Source organism: Pelecanus crispus, chromosome 8 (assembly GCF_030463565.1).
Source record: "Pelecanus crispus isolate bPelCri1 chromosome 8, bPelCri1.pri, whole genome shotgun sequence".
NCBI classification, from domain to species: domain Eukaryota; kingdom Metazoa; phylum Chordata; class Aves; order Pelecaniformes; family Pelecanidae; genus Pelecanus; species Pelecanus crispus.
In genome coordinates, this window is record NC_134650.1 from 32,447,382 (window position 1) to 32,465,345 (window position 17,964).

The following is a 17,964-nucleotide window of genomic DNA, read 5'->3' on the forward strand; positions in this document are numbered from 1 at the left end:
TTTTTAGTAACGTAAGATTGAGCGCGTACATGCACTGCATGCCATGAGGAGTGGCACCACGTTGTCTGAGGGCTCTTAACGGCACAAGACGTGCTGGGGTAACACCGAGGGACTATCCCTGGGGACAAATTCATGTATATCACACAGCACAAATCCATACTGCCCATCATTAGTGGGCCCAGCTGCTCCTGGGCTTTACAGGAGTTAATTGTTCCCCTGCCCCATAAGGGAACTTTGAAAGAACAAGGCAATCGGAAACGAGGTCCCCAAAGTGCACAAATGGCCAAGCCATATAGACACTGCAGTTCTCAGGGCACTTCTCTTTATTAACTCCAATGACACTCAATCGAAATAATTATATCAATTGGTGCATTCTTTAGAAGCACATAAAATAATGATGTGTTGTCACAACCAGATGTCTTTCTTTTTCTAAACATAAACAACATATATCTGCATCTCTTTAAATGGGATCCTTCTTATTCTTAGGTAGTCATGTAAAGCTTTATGGCAAAACAAAAAATCAAGCAGCATGCAAACACACAGAAACTTACATTACACATGTACTGCATGTTACTAAACAATGCAGATGTAGAAAAAAATAAGTGTCAACTTTTTCAATGAGAGAAGAAAGGCTTAAAGACTGCTAGAGAAAGTTCCCATCAGCACACCAGTTGGAAATACTACAGACATATCTGTGTTTCATCTGCTGCAAGGCTCCATGCTGCTAGGACCGCCTGTGCTGCACAGAGCCACAGTATGCAGAAGGCAGGCAGAAGCCGTAAAGGCTCAAGACTACACCTGGAACTGTATTTCCCTGTCCAATAATGGCTGCTGCCAAGAAATAAGAGAATGATTAATTAAAGCCAAGACAAACAGAAATAGCCACATGCAGATTTCAGAGCAGTACAACATGACTTAGAGGCGTGACTCCAATTAATGTGGAGTTAACTCAAGCTGTATCGAAAATTACAACTGAAGGTTATTCACTGTCTTAATCAACATCTATTATAGTTGCTGTTTTTCAAAACAATTTGTCTGGATTAATGGAGTCTGTTACAAGAGTCTCTAGTGGAATTTTATATCTTTAGCCAAAATGAAGATCAAAGGGACTGAGAAGTTTTTTTTGGCATCATAACAGTATTTTATTATTTAATGCCATTATATTCATCAGTTATTTTAGATAAAAGTCCTTAAAAGGAGACTTGCTTTTAGAAGGAAATTACACTGTAATAAACCTGATTTCACTGTGGAGAGATTTAATTTGGCTTTATAGACATACCAAAGCATACCAACAGCCAAGACCTACTCACAATGCATGGAGAGAGTTCTCTGCAATGCATAAGAGCATCAGTTTACTGTTTTTATTACAGTAAACAGCAGTAACCAACTGGGTCTTTGTCCTGTATGTCAGGAAATCTTAACATGTGGGGAAAAGAAAAATAAAATCGTCTCTCACACTTTCTCTGAGCATGTTTTAAAACAAAGTACTAGCTGCATCACACCCTGTTTTCAAGCCTGGTAAGCTGATTCCATCAGAGTTTCACAGACAGAACAGAATTGAAGAGAAGAGAAAGAAGAGGAGAGACGAGGAGAAGAGAAGCCACTAAATTTAGCGGATTAAAGTGTCTGTTATGTTTACCTGACAGACATAGTGATGAGTCATTAAAACAGAAATTATGGCTGCAAAAGTTGTAATCAGAAGGACTTTCCACTGTAACATCACTGAATAGCACCACGAGGAATGCAAGTCTGTTAGACTCAAGCCATTTAGGTGAAAAGCTGCAGCCTTTGTGCAGATGCAAGTACTATGGAACTCAGTGCATTACATTTCTGTCTTAGTTTGATCACACCTTACTTTATTTTGTGGCACAACTTCTGGGCTCTAAATGTGCAACTCCGGATTCTCAAACCAGTTTACATATATCCCAGACATTATTATTCTGGAGTATAAACCTTACTGCATCTCTGGCAAGCAATTAAAAAATAATCACGTATGAACAATATGTTATGTCTGTTTTATATGCACAGCACACAGACAGATACATGGGCAAGCACACACACTTGACCGTACACTTCAGTTACCTGACACACAAAGCAGCCCAACTCACTATTGCTCCAAGTCCAGAACTGGAACCAAGAGTGATACATGTTGCTTTATGAAACGTAACTGGAGATACTACAAGTTTCACTTCTCTGTGCTAGGATCCTGACGCAGACTAAGTGACCAGCCCACTGTGCTCACGGATTTTGGCAGCTTGGAGGAAGCCAGCCCACCGCAACCAATGCCCAGAGCTCGCCAGCCACACCAGCACCTGCCCTGAGGTGGGACCATGCCCTGCACCTTCCCTGCCTGCCCCGAGCAGCTGAGAAGCGGAGCGAGCAGCCAGCAAGATAAAGGGAAGTCTGGTTTTGCTTAATCGCAGGATAGCCGTTAGGTGTTGCCTTTGCATGCTAACATGCAGTATTATACTAACCAGAGTTGTAAGTTTCAATTGAAAAATTTCCTGCTTTTGTCATTCTGGAATTGTGTTATACGACCACTCTCCTCTGGCTCTTCTTCACTCTTCATTTCACAGGAGAAATTATGCAGGCATGCGTGTTCTAATTTCTCTCATCAGGGTGTTACCCATAGCTTCTGCTCCAACTGTTAAAAACTACTAGTTTTTAAAATTCTGCTCACCCATCCCAAAGAGCTTCCTCTGCCTTGGGCATATATATATTCCTTTGCACAGGAAATGCTATTTGCAACATCACCGAAGATAATTTAAAACAATGGATATTAACCATATGCAAAAAAATTATATAGTGCTCGTGCACTACAACTTACTCTTCGGCAGGATTTTCTGAAGGAAGCTTCTTTTTCAGAATGATGAAAATCTAAATAATTTAGAACCTTTGTGGATGGTGGGCAGAAGTAAGCAATGAACACAGATGACTTTTGCCTTCCCAAACTCTATGGTTTAAGATGAATCACTTATGATTTAAGAGTTTATTGATTTTATACCCACACTTAGATGCGATATTTGCAATGTACCCCTGTAGCACTGAATAAGCCTTTTGTATCTGAATTTTCTTTGGATGAGTAATTCCTGTAGGACAGTGTTTAGTTGCCCCTACCATTTTAAGTCTTCTCTGGAGGAAAAAAAAAAGCAAAAATCAAAGGCAACAAAAAGAAGTAGTCAAATTTCAGGCTTATAATTGTCTTTGGGGAAGAATGTGAAGGAGGAACCTGAGGTAGTTTAGCTTCTTGAAAGCATCAATACTTAAGAGTCCTAACTGCATGCATCCCTCCACTCCCAAGAGCAAAGCTAGCATTGCACAGGAGAAGAGAAAATAACTTCACTTTGAAGCTTGCCAATGTGTTTTACTAAGAAAAAGATGGTACTGTTTTTGCAACTGTAAAAAAAAAAAAAAGAATTATGGCAGGAAATTCTGGTCCTTCGAAAGTTTCATGAACTAAACAAGGCTTTCCCCTCTCCCATCTGTGACCTACTTGGTCCTGAAGCAGTTTTGAACAAAATTGTAACTAAGGAAAAGAAAAGACACAGGGAGCCCAATCCTCCCTCTCTCCCTCGCAACTGTTTTTTTTTTTTTTTTTTATTTTAAAAGCAACATTGACACTCTACAAGATGGGGAATCCAACAGCTTCCCAAATTAACTGTCAATTTTAACATTAACCTCCCACGAGCTTAATAAAATAATTTCTAGATTACTATTACCATCTACCTGTGTTCAATAATGAAGCAGGAACAACAGCAGACACTGTAAAGATCACAAATTATTTTCCCACCTACAAACTCAAGCAAAACCAAACATTAGAGTAGTGAAGGGAATTGTAAATACGAAGCATCTGCTGAGGTCCTCTCCCTACCACCTGGGCCTCTGTAGCAGACAAATTCTTTTAACATTTGCTAGGTTTTAAGCTACTGAAAAAATACCTAGCTGCATCTACAGGTGATTTAATAGGCAGTTAAGTTTCATGGCGACTGATACCTCAGACCTCATAAGAAACTAAAATTGTGCATAATAAAGCAAACAATTTTCAAAAGCCTCTGAAGTCTGAATTTTCAAAGTCTCTGAAGACTTCAACAATCACTTTTTATATCCTTAGTTACTGAACCATATCAACATATTACAGTCACACAGTAACCATATTTGGAGCCACATATGCCCTACGGGAACTTTAAAAGGAAACATCCCAAAAGATGTCCGTATTAGTAACCTGACAAAACCAGAAAAGCTTAAGGAGCTGGGATTTTGATATCATACATTTTTCTTCAGTTCAGTTCACCTGTTTGAAATACAGCTTTGCAGACCATCTTTTCACAGTTTACCTAAAACCAGACATGCAGAAAAAACAGGTATTCCGCTGCCATATGATTACTAAACATCGCTAAAAATCAGGATATCTACTGTATAAACAGTTTCCAAAGACACAAATGGACAATTTCAGTCTGCAGAGAGCTAGGCAAATGAGATTTACTTCTGTCCCCTTCCATTATAGCCCAGGTGTTTGTTCCCACTCCCTGGCTTCCCAGAGACAAGGTCTGTTATAACAGGATTACACAAGCCTCCCTAATCCACCTAAGGCAAAGTTAGCCAAGTTAAATCCCACCACCTTCACCAGTTCAGCTAAAGCAGCCAACTTCTCCTAAGTGTAGCGGGGAGCCCGAAGAGGAGCCCAAAGAGGACCTCTTGAGGATGGCAGCAGCAGTCACATCCTCCCTGATGGCAAGGGGCGAAAAGAGGCCAGCAGAAGAAACACCTTCAACTGGCATAGCCACATCCAGAAGACCACCTCCGGCAACAACACGGTACTTGAGTAGCTTTCAGCATTTACCCAAGAACAGCTTGACCTTTCTGATCAGCGTTTGTTGTCTGCTGAGTAATTCACAGAATTGCCTTTCAGGACTGAGGGAGGGCAAAATTTTCACAAACACATAAATGATTCAGGAATGCAAATCCTGTTTTCAGGACTAATGTCTTTCGGGATTAATCTAATCACTGTGATACTGAGTTTGAAAACACTTTTCTGCATGGAGTTAGTTTGTTCACTTTGACAATTTATGGGGGACTGATTATGCACGTTTCTTCAAATGCGGTGGTGTAAAAAAAGATGCCACTAAATTTACGTAAGACCTACAATTTCTATCCTGTGCAAATATTTGGAAGCGTATAGCATAGTCCCCTCTTTCTTCCTCCCAATCAACACCCATCCCTCCAAAGCCCTGAAATTAATGTAGTTTTTTATTTATGTTCTGGATTTAACATTAACTTATGGGTTTATGTGCATCATAAAAGGCACTAAAATAGCACTGCCTTATGGAAACAGCCAAAGTGTAGTAGAGACCTATTAAAACACAGGAGAAAGAAGCAATGTGAGCAGTTCTTTTCAATTATTTAAATTGTTATCTCCATCTTCTCAGTTTCTTATTTATTTTATAGATCCTTTGCGTCAATCAGGTTGAATGCTATCTTCTTTAAACTGATTCAAGTTATTTCTAATTAAAACTCCCAAGCACATTCTTTAGTCAAGAAGTAATGTAAGAGATTTTTTCCCCTATCAACGTAGAGGTGAGCATTTTTTGTCTGTTTATAAATTGCAATGTGTGCTTTGTCCTCCTAAAATACACTCAGATTTACTAGAATTTTTCCTATAGAAATTTGTCTTTCAAGAGGAAAAAAAGTCCTACTGAGTAAGTATAAATCAGATGTTTGAATTAGTGCTACCAATAAGCAATCTGAAATATAACTCTGCAACTGATCCACTGGCTTTTAAACCCATGCCACACGCATACTCAGCCTTGCTCTCTATTTTTACAGCATTTCCAGCAAAAACATCAAATGCTAATCACAAAGACCATTTTGAGAAGTACCCTTACTTCCCATTACTGTTTTTTTTTAATCAAACTGTACCTAAAAACAATCTAGATGAATCACTACGTGTGGGAATAGCCTTGTATTTCTTCCCTGGAAAGCATCTACATATCGTCCCTCCTTCCCATCTCTGTGAGCAAGTGCTATGAGAAGTGCTATTAAGAGTCTGCTACTTCTCCCAAGCAATGGGCTGCCAAAGTAAGGCATGCATTTTGCTAACAGAGGAGTGAAAAAAAAAAAAAAATTAAGAAAAACTGCTACCTCAACTGAGCTGATAGTACTAACAAAAGAACAAGATGAAACAGGAGAGAAAGGTTTTGTGCAGGAAAAACAAAGTGGGAAGAGCAGAGATGGGAAGCAGCTGGTTTATTTCAACTCTAGTAATATCATTATCTTGAAACACACCAGAAATTCTAACATCTCCTATAAAATACTACCACAAGGGTTTTCTTTAGCTCACTTGTAGAAAAGTATTAGTCTGTTGGAATGGTTACATATACAGACCAGCTATGCAGTTTGCAACCTCATAATTTAAACTACAGATACGTATTTTTAAAAGCCTTTAAGTTTAAAGTGCAACCGCTAGCATGCACATCATACATTCTGTAATTACAACTTGAGGTAAATTTCCGAACAGCTAAAACCACAGAGAAGTTAAAAGGTATCTATTTCCTATAGTGGGGAATTAGTAATTCCTCAGCCTGCCAATTCCCCTTGCTTAAAAAGCTCTCACTCAAAAAGACCAAACAACAGTTTATAAGTTTTTTTTTAAACAAGAGCTTAACAAGAAGTAACTATCAGTATCAGTAGTGGTTCAATTTATATCAGCTGCACTTTCCCAATAACACAGTGATGTTTGGGCTCATGTTAGGATTGTAACAAAAGCTATAGCATGCAAATCCCTGCAACGCTTGCACATAGGTCTGACCCCTTCTGTACCAGCACAACAGGTAGGAGAAGGGAGTTTTAAAAAAAAAAAAAAAAAAAAGGTATTAGATCAGTTTTGTAAATATCACCAGTGGTGTTACTATTAAACCAGAACAGAGGGATGCAGCAGGTTTCTGTTTGTCTTCATAAGGCCATGCTATCAGGACAGTTCTTTATACATCACTAGTATTTTGCTACTGTTTGTTAGTGTAGCAAATTTATCACATAAACAAACAATCTGTGCCCTGCCAATAAATGACACCGCATGCTATCTGGGCAGAGGCGAGACTAACACACTCCCTGCAGGCTGACGAGCACTTCGATGGATAACATGTGCTCGGAAAAAAAGTCTCCATTTGAAGACTCTGATCGGAGCTACAAACTCGCAGCACAGACCTTTGTCACCACGTAAACGGCTGCGTGTGCAGCAGGTCACCCAACATGAAGCCAGGCAAGCCTCACGCAGGGTTCAAAACAGGGTTTTCTGACACAGAAGAGAATGGAGAAAAGTCCTCTACTTTCACACACACAGCAGGTCCTGCCTGGCAAATACTCTTCTTGTTTATGACTTGATAAATTATTTGACTTGAAAGATTAGTTAAATGAAAGGAAGGAAAGCAATGTAATCAACTCCCATCTCCTTCCATCAGAGCTGATTTCAGCTTTCAAACATCCACCCCAAATAAGCCCACACCAGTCCCCAAGAAGGACGGACACTACCACAATCCCAGGCTTACGCTGTTCACCTCAAAGTCAAATCAAGAAGCTGTTTAAGTCTCAGTTCCTACCGGCAGCCGGTACTGCTTACACACTTGTCCTTGCAAATTCATAATGCACACCCAAGAGTGCACTGTGCTAACTCCAGAAAGCCACCTTGCATCCATCTGTGCAGCAAGTCTGCTTTTTAGCTAGGCAGGCAGAAGAACCAGGAACAGAATAAAAGTCTGAACACCTCTGCTTCAGTAACACATTATATTATTTTGTTTGATCTAAAAATATGAAGTCCAATAACTAGCCACAGTTGCAGTTCGTTAATACCTTTTCAGCTCCAGCATAAGAACATTCTCAAATTAAATCTGAAGTGTCAGTATGCCACCTGGAAAGCCAATGCAGATCCCTAAAGTGTTCCAACATTTTCTAATATTTACAGTTTTGGGTGGCTTTTTTCTTTTTTTTTTTTTTGGAAAGGAGGGAATTTTGCACAGCAGTTTGGAGCATTCAAGGAACATAAAAGTGAGCCACAAGTCACTTTGGTTGCATCTCCTATATTAGAAGTATTCAAAACTTCTTATGAAAAGATCTGAAGTTAGCACTTACTATTAAAACCACAAGGTCTTAAGTTTGTATGTTAAATTTATATTCTTCAGGCGAAATGGACAGTGACCCCAACCTACCTGCTTAGCACATTTGGAACCAGCTTATCACCCGTTTATTACTTGTTACTGCACTTTGGTGACACTCTGCCGCAACATTCATACAAGTTGAGAGGCACTGCTGTCATATTCAGGCAAAATACAAATACCACAAGTAGTTCTCCCTCTCACTTCCAAACACGCAAAAGTGACTGGAGCAGGTGCATTTTGAAGGAGGGGGAGGAGAAACAATCATACATGCTATGGCAAGGTACAAGGAACATTTCAGGTAACTTTTTACTTTAATGATTTGTCACCTTTACAGTAAGGGTGTGCACAATGAACTACATTCAGATTAAACAATGCAGTATTTGTTGTGGGACTCATGATGCAGTGTGTGTGTATATATATATATACTCCCTTAAAGGTATATATTAGAAACTATTTGTTCATATGCTGGCTTGTCTTCTTGTGCTCAGATACTCTCACTTGCAAGGCAGGATGCAGGGGTACCAGAAAAACCATGGGCCAGGAACAGTAGCACTCAATCTGCAAAATATTTTGGAGAGTCACCAGCCTCCTTCTGCTCTGCTTATCACTCCGTGCTAGCAAGCTACAAACAATAACCGCCAAAAAAAGATAATGCCTAAGCAGATCAGAGAAGAACGTTCCCTGAGGTCACCTCTATTAGCCCAGTGATGGAGATGCACACTCAAGAGCTTTGATGTCAGGAACTGGAAGAAATGCTTCCTCCTCCAATGTAGGTGACCAGTCTCATCCTTCAAAGTATCTGGAGAAGCCAGTCTCTGACTAACCCTGTGGATCAAATAATGTTTTTTTATCTTCTTCTTTCCCCTGAAGCTTCAGCTAGTACAGCTGTCAGAAAACTACCAATATAAGCCTAGAAAATACTTCACTGAAATACTTCCCATAAGTCCAAAATCTTAAAATTCAGATACACCCATATATGCTGAAAGATGACTTACAAAAGATTTCACACAACTACCTCAATTGCTGGGTTCTGCTTGGACATAAGGACAAAAGAACCAGCACACGGTGGAAAAGAAAGGGACTTCTAATGGTTTAAGAGTTAAATCCTTGCAACTGGCCCTGGCCTAATATCACATAGGTGAACACTGGAACCCACTCTAGGATGGGACATCCCCCGCATGGCACACCTCCCCACGCCGTCCACAAGTTGTGCATTAACACATTTGTGCAGTCTTCGGACAAAAGTAGCAAATGGTCAGCGAGGGCCTGTGCACAGCTCTCAGAAACCCACTGAAGATTCATCCAACCGAAACCACTCTCAAAATAATTTCAATAATAATTTGAAGACTAAGCAAATGTGTCTAGTGTACCAAAAAAGTGAGTAGAAGATGCAGCAGTGGAGACCAGCTAGCAGAGAAGTGTAAGAGGCTCGCTGCAAGCTCTACAAACGGCTGAATCAATAGCAACTAGAAAGAGCACGTTTCAGCATGCCTGAAGCAGGTATGCTTCAGAGGAGCAAAGCCTGAAGTGAACTATCCCAGCATACAATGTTCAGTGACTTAATGCCTACAGGCAAATACCACATTATACAAGAAACGAGAGAGGAAGTTTGCTATTACACGGTTATTCTCTTCGTTTGCTCCCAGGTGCCGTTATGCTGGGAGCTGACACTGCTACTTACCACCGTTGAAACATTCTCTTTTACCACCTGTATATGGCCTGTCACATTTGGCCAAGTTGTAACAAGAGCAGCTTCAGAAGATCATTAGTTAATTCAAATTTAGATTTTAGCTAAGAAAATGGTTCCAGCTGATGTATAATGTAATTACAAAACAGCAACAGAAGCAAGACAGTATCGTCCTTTCTGCCTAACCTAAAAAATTCTCCCGTAAGAGGAAATCCAACAGCTCAATGAGGCAAACTTCTCTCCCACCTGATGTTGGAAGCAGAGGTACGTGTAAAGAAGCTGCTTACCTCAAATAACAAACTAGCTCTTCAAGGCAAAAATCAACATGAAAATTTTCTCCTGTGAGTACCTGCCAAGTATGACTACTACTAGGAAAAATCCCCATGGATGAGTGAGAGTAAGACACTGAGTCCAAAACACAACCAGAAGGCTAAGTAAATAGAAGATCCTTGAGCATGTGAGTTGAATCACCCAACTGAAGAAGAGTGTGACATAACAAAGCAAAAATTAAATAAAATAAACTATCAGGACCTCATTTTTTCAGCCTACCTCAATATTGACCCAAGACTGTGTGACTTGCAATCATGACCATTATTCAGATCAAGATAGTTCCTTCACTGCACTATGTTTAACTCAGTAGTTTAACTGACAGTTGTGGAAAGCTTCCCAACCAGGAGTACCTCTGAATACATAAGAGAGAAAGCCATTGTGCAAGGTGCAAATCTGGAGTAAAACTTCACACAATTTTCAAAAACGATACACCCAATTATTTTAGATTAAAGCCAAAATCTCATTGAGGGAGAAGGGTGAGGAATGTAAATGCATATAAAGGAGCATGCTTTTTGTAACAATCCCCTTGAAACAAAACAAACAAAAAACCCCAAAACCAGAACAAAAAAAAAACTTTTGCTTTTTCTAATATGTAAGAAAGTATCAGCTGTTCCTGAAGTAACAGAGGAAGTGAATAGCTGTAAAATTCACACAGTGAGACAAAAACTTAAGAAAAGAAGAAAGTTCTGTTATCACACTTCCTCAGTCTATATCAATCACAACATCAAGAGGTCAGACAAGGTCAACAAGCTTTGATTAAGGATTCGCTGTCTTCAGGCCACACATTGACACACAACCGTAACATCAACACCTTAGTCATCAGACTACAGCAAGATATTCCTGCATGCTGTATTTTAGCGGTATTCTTACTCTAATTACAGTATGACATTATACGAAGGGCTTATCTATACTTGGTATTTGTGACAGGCTAATGCAAGTTCTTTCAGATTTTACTGGGCCCATAAACAAAGTACTTGTAAGAAAGCATGTGACACTTTAAATGTGTGTACTTAAATCTACCTGGAAGTAAACCTACACTGAGTAAAGACGATCAGCTGATGTTCCTACTCACCTACACACCTCTTCCTCTACTACCCTCATTTCCCTGATTTGGAAGTTTCTGGAGGACTTCAATGCTTGCATTTGCCCACTGTTATATCCCATTACTTGCAGAATCACAACACTACTTCTTCCATGCTGTCTAACAACATTTTCAACATAGCATTGACTATTTCCCCCCAATAAATCACGCCGACAAGACAGAAGAGTGGAGATGCGTAGACACTTACTTTGACCCTAAGCCTCTGCTTACTTGAGCCTCTGCTACCATTGTTTTCCAGTAAAAATCCTGTAAAATGCCATGCAAAAAAAATTTGCAAGATGTATGCAATACAGTACAGTGACGGAGAATTCTACACTGTAAAGCCTTCTCAAGCAATTGTAGCAAGACTGTGCCTCTTTAGCTGCACATCACTTTTGAAGAATTCAGATGCAGTTCTCATGCCATAAAGGACATTACGAGACTGTCAGAGAGGCTGATCTGGAATGAGGGCTGCCAAACAATCTTAATTGTCACCACAGGACGAAGAAAATGAATAGATGTTGCTGGTGTACCAGCATAAGACATCCTCAGACCCAGTCATGCAGCCAGTTCATCCTCACACTGAGCTGACGTGCTGGAACTGCCCTGGAGGAGCTGCCTCCTACCTGTGACCTACCCTCAGAGCTTCATGGCCCCAGGGGTGGCCACAGGACACAATCAGCTCCTGGGCTGCGCTGCTCAGCCTCACGCAGATTTTGTGACACAGCTTTAAGGGTCCAAAAGATAACCATCAGGGACAGCTAATATCAAAAGACCTATACTGAACGCAGCAATACTAATATATTAATTGCATGATTATGATACAATACATGAGGACCACCAATACAAAGTTACTGAAAAGATTTAAACAGGCTCTAGAAATCTGTAGCAGAGGTTTTTGTACGAACTTACAAACAAGAGTTCTGCTGCCTCGATCCACGTCTATCTCTTGCTTTGACATCATAAGTTCATAGTATTCCTGGAAAAAATTCCTGCTGTGTTATCTATTGTAGGTTAAAGTTACAAAATTATTAAAGTTTAAATTGTTCCTTCTGTAAAGCTATTTGCAGCCTAGGAAAAACATCTGAAGACTACATCACTAGTTTTCCTCTCTTATTCTTGCTTATAGGAATATTTTCTTTAGCCCCAATTTCTAGGCAAAGGGACAGAGAGCAATATTCAAATATGACCAACATCTTCAGCACTTTTTGGCAGTTCATCCAAAAAGATTAATTCGAAGAGACGAACACTCATAATTTAAGAAATCCTAGCATGTTCAAATAATGAATTAGCACACAAACTGCTCACTAAGAACAACAATACTATTTATTTACTTATAATATGTATTATGCAAGATTCTCACTGGTTATGTTGCCATATCACTACCAGCACACGCACCTTTCAACACAACACCTAACCTGGCTCTGGGCCACATCCTGCTACTGCTACCAGTTCCAACATTCAGCAAAGCACGTAGGAACCATTGTTTTAGATCACATGCAACGTAAACAAAAAACTTTGAAGCAAAAGTCACCCCTTTAAATTTGGGCACATGCATTACTTTGGAGCACATACCCCATATTCAGAAATGTATTCTGAATGACCAAATTATGAGGTCAATCAAAAGAAATATGAAGTATTATATTATTGCGTATTTTGATAGCAAGGTTACATACACAACTTCTCAAAACCACATTTCAATGTTTTGCAAATTCCCAAAGTAAAGAAACCAGACCTCATACGCCAATTTTAAATAAGTGAGTATAAGCTGCCTAGGAACAAAGTGTAACAGTAAGATGGTTAAAAAAATGAACCCTGAAGTAGAGAAAAATGCAACAATATGCTTTGATGATATGGGTCCCCATCTATTTTCTAGGGCCAACAATACAATCCCAGGCTTCCTAAAACTGACCTTATACTAACAGTTTGCCAATTAAAAAATAAGAGCTAAAACCCCAACACAGTTTAATACAATACTAATAACGATTCAGGGTGAGATCCTCTTTTTTCAACTGCATACTGCTACAGAAGGCATGTATCAGCTCTTGGGAATCAGCAAGCATGCAAGAGGGAATGGCATACTCTTCCTATTACTTAATATAGACATCCCTACCTGCCAAAAAAAGTCCGCCAAACTTCTGTTCCTTATATAGCCACTCCAAGGTAAATAGGTGCCCAAGTCCCAAACAGAGGATAAGAATTGGAGAAAACGAAACAGTTCACGAGAACGTATTCGCACGCTGTTTCCTTGCGTGTGTAGAAACCAGCAGGGCTCCAAAGTCCTCCTTAAATTGTTTAAACAAAACATGCCTAAATGTTGGCACCATTCCAAAATTCTGCAAGCTGAAACAACACTGTTATATAATATTTACAGTATATTGCCTAAAGGTTTCCTCAAAGTGCCTTTAGTCCAACATCTTCATCCCCCAGCAAACCTGTTTCTCCCTCCCAACCCCTCCAAAAGAAGTAATTTCTTACTACAGAAGGCTGTGGGGAAATATCCAATTTCACTTCCCCAAAACCCAGATGACCGCCTTCAAGAGCTGCACAAGCTGTCACAAGGGTACTGCCAGAACTGTGCTGTGGCATGACTCAGGACAAGACGGAGAGTGACGGTGGATCTTATCCGATGGGTACAAGAAAAGGATTTGCACTTGAGTCACATCTTTGCACTTCTACCTTACAGCTTTCTCCTCGCTGTAGCTGCGTATGCGAGTACTGTTCTAAGAGGCTTTTTTGGGGAGCAAGCAGATTTGTGTCTATGAATTTTTCCTGAATAATTCATTTTTACGCATGATGTACCTGGTGAATTCAACTGCAACCTGCATTTTAACATACATGTCTTCACTAATCTAAAATGCATGCAACTACTCTAACAGATGACACATTTAATAAGTCGTGCACGCACCTTGTTGTTTCACCAGAAGTCAGAAGTCTGTACACAAAAGCGGTTGTTTTACTTATGTGAAGCATTTGTATGTATTGAGTAATGCAACAGCAAAACAAGCGCCACCCATGCGTTTGATTTAAGCACTTAAGAGCACATGATGAAAAACAACACAATTGATTAGGATTTTATCAGAGTTCCCTAAATTAGGCATTCAGTCCGGCTAGACGTTTTGCTGCAGGTACACGTACTCGATGATCTTAAAGGTCTTTTCTAACCTAAATGATTCTGTGATTCTATACTTGCTCTGCTCACTCTACACCCAGCTCTTTCTGTTCATGCTCCAGCCCACGTGGAGATCATGCTACTGTGGCTGATACCATGCAAGGACCTGAGCAAGTAAGAGCTAAAGAGATGCAGGTTAAGTTATCTCAGGGAGACGGCTGCCTTACTGTAGCTACATGCCCTCTGGTCAGCTCAAAGCCTGCAGAGAATGAGCTTGCACCTGCCTTAACGTACTTAGCTTCTTTCAAAAAAGAGATTAAAAGACCTGAGAAGCTGACAAATTTCACATGAAAAAAATCATAATAGAACTTCTGTAGCAAAGACGTATGGCTTTAAGCTGTTTTCTTCCTAAAGTAGTTATGATTTTATTTCATGGTACCCTCTGTAATCCTGGGCAACATGCTGGGAACCCTTCTATCAAATCAGCTGAAGCCTCCTCAATTCTGTACCAACCAATTTGGCAGCTTGCGAGTGTGTGCACGTCCGTGTGCACACCCCTCCTCTGGGGGGCACGGGATTCTCTCCTGTTCGCGCTGAAGTTTCCATTAGTATTTCAAAACACTGTGCATTCAGAATTTCACAATACATGATTTTCTATTTAACCCAGGTTCCTCCTCTGGAGCACATACGACCAATTTCCCTCCTTAAACTCACCCATTAATTGGGTTCTTGCCTTTGGCTGCAGATTCCTGTGAAAACGAAACCAGCTCCCTACAGACTCCCAAAATCCACATCTCCTACCTGGGAACTGCATACAAACTGCACTCTTTCCTTTGGCACAAGGATCACAGAAACCTACGAGAGGACAGGCCAAACTTAAGTCCAAGTCTTTATTTTTGGGTTGTGTTACACTTTAAGCAGTTCTTCTGCCACCTTTTAGTTAAGCTCAATCTAAACTCAGTGAAAGCGGTAAAACACCCTTTTCAGTATCCCAAATACTTCCTTTTTAACCTGTGACACTACTAATGCTATTTACTGTTGCCCTTGGGACACACACACACACATGCACACAGAATTCCCTCCAAAACCCCAATCCACACAGCCTTCTGCATCCTTAAGTTTTGCTAAGTACCTTGTCAAGACAAATCTAATTAAACTCTTTAAAGGTATGTTACAAGTTAAGTCAACAGTAACATCATACACACGCTGTAAAACTTTTAATTCATTTTCTGCACTATTTGTTCCTTTTAGCGCTACTGTCTGTTGACAAAGTCCCCAGAGGATGCAAGATACGCAAGCTGAATCCGACTGGTGCAAAGCAAATTGCAGGCAGCACTAGACAATTGATTTACAGTGATATTTCAGAAGTCAAAAAGTTAAAGAGTGCCAGAACAAAGCAGAGTACCTGTAATGCAAACATCTACATTATTAATAGAACTGCAAGTCAGAAAACTTAGAATAAGGGAAAATATTAAAGATAGGCCAGAATATAGTAGGTCTACTATATGCATAATAGCACCATTAACTCTGTGGGAGTAAAAACTGGCCACGTGTTGGACTGTCAGTATTTCACCACTGGTGAATGTCAGCAAATACTGTGCATGCTTTATAAGAAATCTACCTTGAAATCAAAACAATACTGTTACGGGTTATTTTTCGATTATTTGGTTATCTCTTTGTATGCATAAATAGCATAACTAAGGAATTAAGCTTCTCAATAAAAATAAAAAACCTGAAAAAAATCAAAGATTTGACTGAACAGATACTTAGCTTTTAACTAAAATCTACTATTTCAACCTGTTTAACTTATCTAAATCTTCAGACAGCCAGTTACACACTGTTACGTGTGTACATAAACTGTCCAACTAGCTAAAAATTACTGGACTGTTTTTCCAGACAGCTGATCAATATAATTGCATATTCAGAGCTGGTTTTGCACAGCCATACACACAAGTGACATCCTTGCACTGGAAAAATGAACGCCACATGTCAGCTTTCAGCTGTGTTTGCCAGCAAGTCAGGCCTAATCTTTCTGAAAATGGGACTGTTCCACAACACTGTCGTATTCAAAAGACTCAAAATTTAAAGTGATTAACTAAACAAAATTACAGGATGGTATACAGGGAAAAGTGTCAAGCCTTTACTATTTTTTCACAATTTGCATTGAAACGATTGGGGAAGAAACAGGTACCTGTTAACACACAAGTAATGCTGTAACAGAACTGCAGGTTTCTTTTTTCCCCAGTAACTGTTAGAACTAGTCAACACAAATTTGGGAATTCATGTTGGAAATAATGAATTTAAAATATTTACTTTACCAACAACCTCCTTTGCTAGGTTACAAACCTCTCTATCCATCATTACTGTCCAGTGTCTCAAGACCCGAGACAGATGCCTCACAAGACACCTATTGAAAAGAAACCTGTATGAGGGAGCGATGGCACCACCTTGGAGCACTCCATACACAGTTACACAGGAGGCTTCACGAGGCCTTGCCAGCAGCCAGTCGGTCACGCTGCAACCTTAAAAAGAGCTAAGCATTTTCTATGCTTTCCTCAGAGGCTCCAGCTCCTTTTAGAAATTGTTTTCACAGTTTTTCATTCAAGATTTGTTAGCCAACTGCCTCTAAATACCTTTGGAATAAACAGCTTTTTAGAAGCAAACATCACTCACTTCCCTAAGTTAGGAAAAGCAATGTAGGGGTGTATCTCAGAGACACTCTACCTTACTCTGCTTTGAACAAAGGAAATAGCTAAAACAAGAGTATCAGCATCATGTAAAATATATGCCACAAACTAGACAGTCAAGCCAAATGTAGACCAATATATCTGAGTACTTTTTAATGCTATTAAAAAAAAGAAGTCCACAATGTGTTGGACTTCTGGAGTTTGAAACTGACTCAACCGAAACCTACTCTTGCAACAGACATCACCTTGAATACTTTGGTACAGTTGCTGTTGTTATTATTAATAATCTCTTGCTGATGCTCACCTTTTTTCCCCCCCTATATCTGCAATACAGGGAAAAGGTTTATGGATTTACGAGACAGAGAGAGAGAGAAAGGCACTTCTAAAAACATTCCTCAACCTTCAAGTAAATAAGTGACAAGCTAGAAGATAAACAGAGTCCAAAAACTAACTTACAAAAATTCAGTACTTAGTATGTTTTGCACACATTACTTTTAAGTCTTATGAAGAAAGTTATGGAAGGTTCCAATGTATAGTGACTACTAGAACTTAAAACAGCACACTTCTGCAGTGTCATTTTATGAATTATTATAACCCCAGCAGTAAAGGTAACGCAGGAGCTGGCGAGAAAATAGCGAGCCAGAGGTAGTAAGAGTTTGTCTTCCAAAGTGACCAGCAAATTTGAACAGTCATTTTGACAAATCTTACAGAACGGCAATTTTGGAAGGCAAAGAGGTCAATGCTTTCTGGTGGGAGGGGGCTGAAGGACCCTTAGGTGCAAGTTGGGCACAAAAAAACCTGGCACAACCAAATCATTACTGATTTCTAAAATGAGCTCTTCCTGGCCTTCCACCGTCACCATACACCTCTGCCATCTGAACTCTGGAACGAAGCCAGGCTTGTTTGCAAAGAAGCAGGAT

The 17,964-nt window shown here is 39.8% G+C and overlaps 1 protein-coding gene across 2 annotated transcripts in view; it reads right to left on the reverse strand.

Annotated features, from left to right (window-relative positions):
• Window positions 1–17,964, reverse strand: part of TENT4B (terminal nucleotidyltransferase 4B) — a 42,595-nt gene that overhangs the window by 22,544 nt on the left and 2,087 nt on the right. The gene's annotated exons all lie outside the window — the stretch shown is intronic.